Source organism: Crotalus tigris, unplaced genomic scaffold (genome assembly GCF_016545835.1).
Source record: "Crotalus tigris isolate CLP2741 ecotype Arizona unplaced genomic scaffold, ASM1654583v1 scf7180000023822.163328, whole genome shotgun sequence".
NCBI classification, from domain to species: domain Eukaryota; kingdom Metazoa; phylum Chordata; class Lepidosauria; order Squamata; family Viperidae; genus Crotalus; species Crotalus tigris.
The window spans coordinates 153,409-163,328 of NW_024100207.1; positions in this window are offsets into that span (position 1 = coordinate 153,409).

Here is a 9,920-nt window from a genome sequence, read left to right on the forward strand (position 1 = left end):
TTTTCATTTTAGTGAAAGGGCCGCTGTTTCTTGTTCTCAATATTGTAAGATGAATTTAAAAATATAAAATGTTATTTACTAGCTAGATTAGTTCAATCTTTTGAGGTTGAAAACAAAGTATCTTCTGACATTTGATTTTACATAAAGAAGATAATGCTTCTATAAAACACTTTTAAGAATTTAGAAGGCTTTAACAAAATACAGCCTTAAATTTTTAACAGAATGTTAGTATAACAGAGGGTAGCAATTAATAATCCTTTTCCTCTTTTTATATTTTAATAACTTTTTTAAAAATTACAAAAATGAGATGGCTTACATAATGGGCACACTAATAGGATGATATTGTACAAAATAACCAACATTTTTGATCTCAGCCAAAAAACTGAGATGTCTGATTCAACAGCCTGAGAGCCACTAAGGTTATAAAAGAAACAGACTTTGCATATGCACTTTCTGATTGATCAGATCTTACACTATTTAGGAATTCAATCCATAGAGGTTTCATACTCATTTGTGTGATCCTCTTCTAAAAATCCTGGGAAAAATTTGTACTTTTCTTGACATTTTTCTTTGAACATTTGTACAAAAAAGGAGGGTGTTCTTGAAGCTATTGACGCAATAAACACAATGGAGATCTCAAATCTAGTAGATGTGAACAATTTTCTGTGTGATTAATGGAGAGTAGGTTACCCAAGAGAGGTTTAGAACTTTTATCTCCAAGAAGAAAGAGATTTATACAATAGCAAAGTGGAATTTTACCAGGAAACATAGATAAGGCAGGCTAGAAAAGTCAGTGCCTTCCTAATTATATGCACTCCAAATTTGTTGATGTCCATTTTGCTCTATGAATTCAAGGTGACCTAACCCTAACCCTAAGTGGAATTTTCCTCCAATGAAATTTCCCCATGTATTTTACCAGGAAACATAGATAGTCTAGAAAGTGCCCTCCTAACCATACCTAAGCACTCCGAATTCGTTGGTGATATCAATTTTGCTCTATGAATTCAAGGTGACCTAACCCTAACCCTAAGTGGAATTTTCCTCCAATGGGATTTTCCCATGTACTTTACCAGGAAACATAGATAGGATAGTCGAGAAAGGTCAGTGCCCTCCTAACCATACCCAAGCACTCCGAATTCATTGGTGATGTCCATTTTGCTCTATGAGTTCATGGTGACCTAACCTTAACCCTAAGTCGAATTTTCCTCCAATAGGATTTTCCCATGTATTTTACCCGGAAATATAGATAGGGTAGTCTAGAAAGGTCAGTGCTTTCCTAACCATACCAAAGCACTCCGAATTTTTTCGTGTTGTCCATTTTGCTCTATGAGTTCAAGGTGACCTAACCCTAACCCTAAGTGGAATTTTCCTCCAATGGGATTTTCCCATGTATTTTACCAGGAAACATAGATAGGATACTCTAGAAAGGTCAGTGCCCTCCTAACCATACCCAAGCATTCCAAATTCGTTGGTGATGTCCATTTTGCTCTATGAGTTCATGGTGACCTAACCCTAACACTAAGTAGAATTTTCCTCCAATGGGATTTCCCCATGTATTTTACCAGGAAATATAGATAGGGTAGTCTAGAAAAGTCAGTGCCCTCCTAACCATACCCAAGCACCCTGAATTTGTTGGCGATGTCCATTTGACTCTCCATGTTCATTGTAATGTAATCCTAAAACTAAGTGGAATTTTCCTCCAATGGGATTTCCCCATGAATTTTACCAGGAAAAGTAGTTAGGATAGTCTGGAAAGGTCAGTGCCCTCCTAATCATACACAAGCACTCCGAATTTGTTGGTGGTGACCATTTTGCTCTATGAGTTCAAGGTGACCTAACTCTAACACTAAGTGCAATTTTCCTCCAATGGGATTTTCCCATGTATTTTACCAGGAAACACAGTTAGGGTAGTCTAGAAAGGTGAATGCCATCCTAACCATACCAAAGCACTCCTAATTTGTTGGTGATGTCCATTTTGCTCTATGAGTTCAAGGTGACCTAATCCTAACCCTAAGTGGAATTTTCCTCCAATGGGATTTGCCCATGTATTTTACCAGGAAACATAGATAGGGTAGTCTAGAAAGGTCAGTGCCCTCCTAACCATAGCCAAGAACTCCGAATTCATTCGTAATGTCCATTTTGCTGTATGAGTTCAAGGTGACCTAACCCTAACCCTAAGTGGAATTTTCCTCCAATTGGATTTTCCCATGTATTTTACCAGGAAACATAAAAAAGGTTAGTCTAGAAAGGTCAATTCCCTGATAACCATTCCCTGGCACTCCGAATTTGTTGGTGATGTCCATTTTGTTGTATGGGTTCATGGTGACCTAAACCTAACCCTAAGTGGAATTTTCCTCCAATGGCATTTTCCCATGTATTTTACCAGGAAACATAGATAGGGTGGTCTAGAAAGGTCATTGCCCTCCTAACCATACCCAAGCACTCCAAATATGTTGGTGATGTCCAACGTTATTTTTCTTGGTAAAATACATGGGAAAATCCGATTGGAGGAAAATTCCACTTAGGGATAGGGTTAGGTCACCATAAACTCATAGAGCAAAATGGACATCACCAATGAATTCGGAGTGCTTGGGTATGATTAGGATGGCACTGACCTTTCTAGACTACCCTATCTATGTTTCCTGGTAAAATACATGGGGAAATTCCATTGGAATTAAGTTCCACTTAGAGTTAGGGCTAGGTCACCTTGAACTCATAGAGCAAAATGAACATCACCAATGAAATCGGAGTTCTTGGGTATGGTTAGGAGGGCATTGACCTTTCTAGACTACCCTTTTTTGTATTTCCTGGTAAAATACATGGGAAAATTCCATTGGATGAAAATTCCACTTAGGGTTAGGGTTAGGTCACCTTGAACTCATAGAGCAAAATGGACATCACCAATGAATTCGGAGTTCTTGGGTATGGTTAGGAGGGCACTGACCTTTCAAGATTAACCTAACTACTTTTCATGGTAAAATACATGGGGAAATCCCATTGGAGGAAAATTCCACTTAGTTTTAGGATTAGGTCACCATGAAAATGGAGAGTCAAATGGACATCGCCAAGAAATTCAGGGTGCTTGGTTATGGTTAGGAGGGCACTGACATTTCTAGATTACACTATCTATGGTTCCTTGTAAAATACATGGGAAAATCCCATTGGAGGAAAATTCCAATTAGGGTTAGGGTTAGGTCACCATGAACTCATAGAGCAAAATGGACATCACCAACAAATTCGGAGTGCTTGGGAATGGTTAGGATGGCACTGACCCTTCTAGACTACCCTTTTTTATGTTTCCTGGTAAAATAAATGGGGAAATCGCATTGGAGGAAAATTCCACTTAGGGTTAGGGTTAGGTCACGATGAACTCATAGAGCAAAATGGAAATAACCAATGAATTTGGAGTGCTTGGGTACCGTTAGGGGGGCACTGACTTTTCTAGAATACCCTTTCTTATGTTTCCTGGTAAAATACATGGGAAAATCCTATTGGAGGAAAATTCCACCTAGGGTTAGGGTTAGGTCACCTTGAACTCATAGAGTCAAATGGACATCACCAACAAATTCGGAGTGCTTGCGTATGGTTAGGAGGGCACTGAGTTTCTAGACTACCCTATCTATGTTTCCTGGTAAAATACATGGGAAAATGCCATTGGAGGAAAATTCCACTTAGGGTTACGGTTAGGTCACCTTGAACTCATAAAGCAAAATGGACATCACCAAGAAATTCGGAGTGCTTGGGTATGGTTAGGAGGGCACTGTCCTTTTTAGACAACCTTAACTAATTTTCCTGGTAAAATACATGGGGAAATCCCATTGGAGGAAAATTCCACTTAGGGTTAGGGTTAGGTCATCTTCAACTCGTAAAGCAGAATGGACATCATCAAGAAATTCAGAGTGCTTGGGTATAGTTAGGAGGGCACTGTCCTTTATAGATTACCCTTTCTATGTTTCCTTGTAAAATACATGGGGAAATCCCATTGGTGGAAAATTCCACTTAGGGTTAGGGCTAGGTCACCTTGAACTCATATAGGAAAATGGACATCACCAAAAAAATCCCGAGTGCTTGGGTATGGTTAGGATTGCACTGACCTTTCTAGACTACCCTATCTATGTTTCCTGGTAAAATACATGGGGAAATCCCATTAGAGGAAAATTCCACTTAGGGTTAGGGTTAGATCACCATGAACTCATAGAGAAAAATGGACATCACCAACGAATTCGGAGTGCTTCGGTATGGTTAGGATGGCACTGACCTTTCTAGACTATGCTATCTGTGTTTCTTGGTAAAATACGTGGTAAAATGCCATTGGAGGAAAATTCCACTTAGGGTTAGGGTTAGGTCACCTTGAACTCATACAGCAAAATTGACATCACCAATAAATTTGGAGTGCTTGGGTATGGTTAGGATCGCACTTACCTTTCTAGACTACCCTTTTTTAGGTTTCCTGGTAAAATACATGGCAAAAACCCATTGGAGGAAAATTCCACTTAGGGTTAGGGTTAGGTCACCATGAACTCATAGAGCAAAATGGACATCACCAACAAATTTGGGGTGCATGGGTATGGTTAGGAGGGCACTGAACTTTCTAGACTACCCTATCTATGTTTCCTGGTCACCATGAACATGATGAGTCATATGGACATCGCCAACAAATTCAGGGTGCTTGGGTATCTTTATGAGGGCACTGAGTATTCTAGCCTAACTTTTTTATGTTTCCTGGTAAAATCCATGGGAAAATACCATTGGAGGAAAATTCCACTTGAACTCATAGAGCAAAATGGACATTACCAATAAATTCGGAGTCCTTGGGTATGGTTAGGAGGGCATTGATCTTTCTAAACTACACTTTTTTACGTTTCCAGGTAAAATACATGGGAAAATCCCATTTGAGAAAAATTCCACTTAGGGTTAGGTCACTATGAACTCATAGAGCAAAATGGACATCACCAACGAATTCGGAGTCCTTGGGTATGGTTAGGAGAGCACCGACCTTTGTAGACTACCATATCTATGTTTCCTGGTAAAATACATGGGGAAATCCCATTGGAGGAAAATTCCACCTAGGGTTAGGATTAGGTCACCATGAACATGGAGAATCATATGGACATCGCCAACAAATTCAGGATGCTTGGGTATCTTTATGAGGGCACTGAGTATTCTAGCCTAACTTTTTTATGTTTCCTTGTAAAATACATGGGGAAATCCCATTGGAGGAAAATTCTACTTAGGGTTAGGGTTAGGTATCCTTGAACTCATAGAGCAAAATGGACATCACCAACAAATTCGGAGTGCTTGGGTATGGTTAGGAGGGCAGTGACCTTTCTAGACTACCCTAACTAATTTTCCTGGTAAAATACATGGGGAAATCCCATTGGAGGAAAATTGCACTTAGGGTTAAGGTTACGTCACATGAATTTATAGAGCAAAATGAACATCACCAATGAATTCAGAGTGCTTTGGTATGGTTAGGAGGGCAGTGACGTTTCTAGACTACCGTATCTATGTTTCCTTGTAAAATACATGGGGAAATCCCATTGGAGGAAAATTCCACTTAGGGTTAGGGTCAGGTCACCTTCAACTCGTAAAGCAAAATGGACATCACCAAGAAATTCGGAGTGCTTGGGTATGGTTAGGAGGGCACTGATCTTTCTAGACTACCCTATCTATGTTTCCAGGTAAAATACATGGGGAAATCCCTTTGAGGAAAATTCCACTTAGGGTTAGGACTAGGTCACCTTGAACTGATAGAGCAGAATGGACATCACCAATGAATTCGGAGTACTTCGGTATGGTTAGGATGGCACTGACCTTTCTAGACTATGCTATCTGTGTTTCTTGGTAAAATACGTGGTAAAATGCCATTGGAGGAAAATTCCACTTAGGGTTAGGGTTAGGTCACCTTGAACTCATACAGCAAAATTGACATCACCAATAAATTTGGAGTGCTTGGGTATGGTTAGGATCGCACTTACCTTTCTAGACTACCCTTTTTTAGGTTTCCTGGTAAAATACATGGCAAAAACCCATTGGAGGAAAATTCCACTTAGGGTTAGGGTTAGGTCACCATGAACTCATAGAGCAAAATGGACATCACCAACAAATTTGGGGTGCATGGGTATGGTTAGGAGGGCACTGAACTTTCTAGACTACCCTATCTATGTTTCCTGGTCACCATGAACATGATGAGTCATATGGACATCGCCAACAAATTCAGGGTGCTTGGGTATCTTTATGATGGCACTGAGTATTCTAGCCTAACTTTTATATGTTTCCTGGTAAAATCCATGGGAAAATACCATTGGAGGAAAATTCCACTTGAACTCATAGAGCAAAATGGACATTACCAATAAATTCGGAGTCCTTGGGTATGGTTAGGAGGGCATTGATCTTTCTAAACTATCCTATCTAGCTTTCCTGGTAAAATAAATGGGAAAATCCCATTGGAGGAAAATTCCACTTAGGGTTAGGGCTAGGTCAACTTTAACTCATAGAGCAAAATGGACATCACCAACAAATTCGGAATGCTTGGGTATGGTTGGGAGGGCACTGATCTTTCTAGACTACCCTAACTACTTTTCCTGGTAAAATACATGGGGAAATCCTATTGGAGGAAAATTCGACTTAGTTTTAGGATTAGGTCACCATGAACATGGAGAGTCAAATGGACATCGCCAAGGAATTCAGGGTGCTTGGGTATGGTTAGGAGGGCACTGACGTTTCCAGACTACCGTATCTATGTTTCCTTGTAAAATACATAGGGAAATCCCATTGGTGGAAAATTCCACTTAGGGTTAGGACTAGGTGAACTTGAACTCATAGAGCAAAATGGACATCACCAACAAATTCGGAGTGCTTGGGTATGGTTAGGAGGGCACTGACCTTTCTAGACTACACTTTTTTACGTTTCCAGGTAAAATACATGGGAAAATCCCATTTGAGGAAAATTCCACTTAGGGTTAGGTCACTATGGACTCATAGAGCAAAATGGACATCACCAACGAATTCGGAGTCCTTGGGTATGGTTAGGAGAGCACCGACCTTTGTAGACTACCATATCTATGTTTCCTGGTAAAATACATGGGGAAATCCCATTGGAGGAAAATTCCACCTAGGGTTAGGATTAGGTCACCATGAACATGGAGAATCATATGGACATCGCCAACAAATTCAGGGTGCTTGGGTATCTTTATGAGGGCACTGAGTATTCTAGCCTAACTTTTTTATGTTTCCTTGTAAAATACATGGGGAAATCCCATTGGAGGAAAATTCTACTTAGGGTTAGGGTTAGGTCATCTTGAACTCATAGAGCAAAATGGACATCACCAACAAATTCGGAGTGCTTGGGTATGGTTAGGAGGGCAGTGACCTTTCTAGACTACCCTAACTAATTTTCCTGGTAAAATACATGGGGAAATCCCATTGGAGGAAAATTGCACTTAGGGTTAAGGTTACGTCACATGAATTTATAGAGCAAAATGAACATCACCAACGAATTCAGAGTGCTTTGGTATGGTTAGGAGGGCAGTGACGTTTCTAGACTACCGTATCTATGTTTCCTTGTAAAATACATGGGGAAATCCCATTGGAGGAAAATTCCACTTAGGGTTAGGGTTAGGTCACCTTCAACTCGTAAAGCAAAATGGACATCACCAAGAAATTCGGAGTGCTTGGGTATGGTTAGGAGGGCACTGATCTTTCTAGACTACCCTATCTATGTTTCCAGGTAAAATACATGGGGAAATCCCTTTGAGGAAAATTCCACTTAGGGTTAGGACTAGGTCACCTTGAACTGATAGAGCAGAATGGACATCACCAATGAATTCGGAGTACTTCGGTATGGTTAGGATGGCACTGACCTTTCTAGACTATGCTATCTGTGTTTCTTGGTAAAATACGTGGTAAAATGCCATTGGAGGAAAATTCCACTTAGGGTTAGGGTTAGGTCACCTTGAACTCATACAGCAAAATTGACATCACCAATAAATTTGGAGTGCTTGGGTATGGTTAGGATCGCACTTACCTTTCTAGACTACCCTTTTTTAGGTTTCCTGGTAAAATACATGGCAAAAACCCATTGGAGGAAAATTCCACTTAGGGTTAGGGTTAGGTCACCATGAACTCATAGAGCAAAATGGACATCACCAACAAATTTGGGGTGCATGGGTATGGTTAGGAGGGCACTGAACTTTCTAGACTACCCTATCTATGTTTCCTGGTCACCATGAACATGATGAGTCATATGGACATCGCCAACAAATTCAGGGTGCTTGGGTATCTTTATGAGGGCACTGAGTATTCTAGCCTAACTTTTTTATGTTTCCTGGTAAAATCCATGGGAAAATACCATTGGAGGAAAATTCCACTTGAACTCATAGAGCAAAATGGACATTACCAATAAATTCGGAGTCCTTGGGTATGGTTAGGAGGGCATTGATCTTTCTAAACGATCCTATCTAGGTTTCCTGGTAAAATAAATGGGAAAATCCCATTGGAGGAAAATTCCACTTAGGGTTAGGGCTAGGTCAACTTTAACTCATAGAGCAAAATGGACATCACCAACAAATTCGGAATGCTTGGGTATGGTTGGGAGGGCACTGATCTTTCTAGACTACCCTAACTACTTTTCCTGGTAAAATACATGGGGAAATCCTACTGGAGGAAAATTCCACTTAGTTTTAGGATTAGGTCACCATGAACATGGAGAGTCAAATGGACATTGCCAAGGAATTCAGGGTGCTTGGGTATGGTTAGGAGGGCACTGACGTTTCCAGACTACCGTATCTATGTTTAATTGTAAAATACATAGGGAAATCCCATTGGTGGAAAATTCCACTTAGGGTTAGGACTAGGTGAACTTGAACTCATAGAGCAAAATGGACATCACCAACAAATTCGGAGTGCTTCGGTATGGTAAGGAGGGCACTGACCTTTCTAGACTACGCTTTTTTACGTTTCCAGGTAAAATACATGGGAAAATCCCATTTGAGGAAAATTCCACTTAGGGTTAGGGCTAGGTCACCTTGAACTCATAGAGCAAAATGGACATCACCAAAAAAATCTGGAGTGCTTGGGTATGGTTAGGATTGCACTGACCTTTCTAGACTACATTTTTTATGTTTCCTTGTAAAATACATGGGGAAATCCCATTGGATGAAAATTCCACTTAGGGTTAGGGTTAGGTCACCTTGAACTCATTAAGCAAAATGGACATCGCAACAAATTCAGGGTGCTTAGGTATGGTTAGGAGGGCACTGACCTTTCAAGACTACACCTTTTTAAGTTTCCTGGTAAAATACATGGGAAAATCCCATTGGAGGAAAAATTCCACCTACGGGTAGGGTTAGGGCACCATGAACTCATAGAGCAAAATGGACATCACCAACGAATTCGGAGTGCTTTGGTATGGTTAGGAGGGCACTGACCTTTCTAGACTATCCTATCTGTGTTTCCTGGTAAAATACGTGGGAAAATCACATTGGAAAAAAATTCCACTTAGGGTTAGGGTTAGGTCACCTTGAACCCATAGAGCAAAATGGACATTACCAACGAATTAGGAGTTCTTGGGTATGGTTAGGAGGGCACTGACCTTTCTAGATTACCCTTTCTGTGTTTCCTGGTAAAATACGTGGGAAAATCACATTGGAGGAAAATTCCACTTAGGGTTAGGGTTAGGTCACCTTGAACTCATAGAGCAAAATGGACATCACCAACGAATTTGGAGTGCTTGGGTATGGTTAGGAGGGCACCGACCTTTCTAGACTACTATATCTATGTTTCCTGGCAAAATACATGGGGAAATGCCATTGGAGGAAAATTCCACTTAGGGTTAGGATTAGGTCACCATGAACATGGAGAGTCAAATGGACATCGCCAACAAATTCAGGGTGCTTGGGTATGGTTAGGAGGGCACTGAC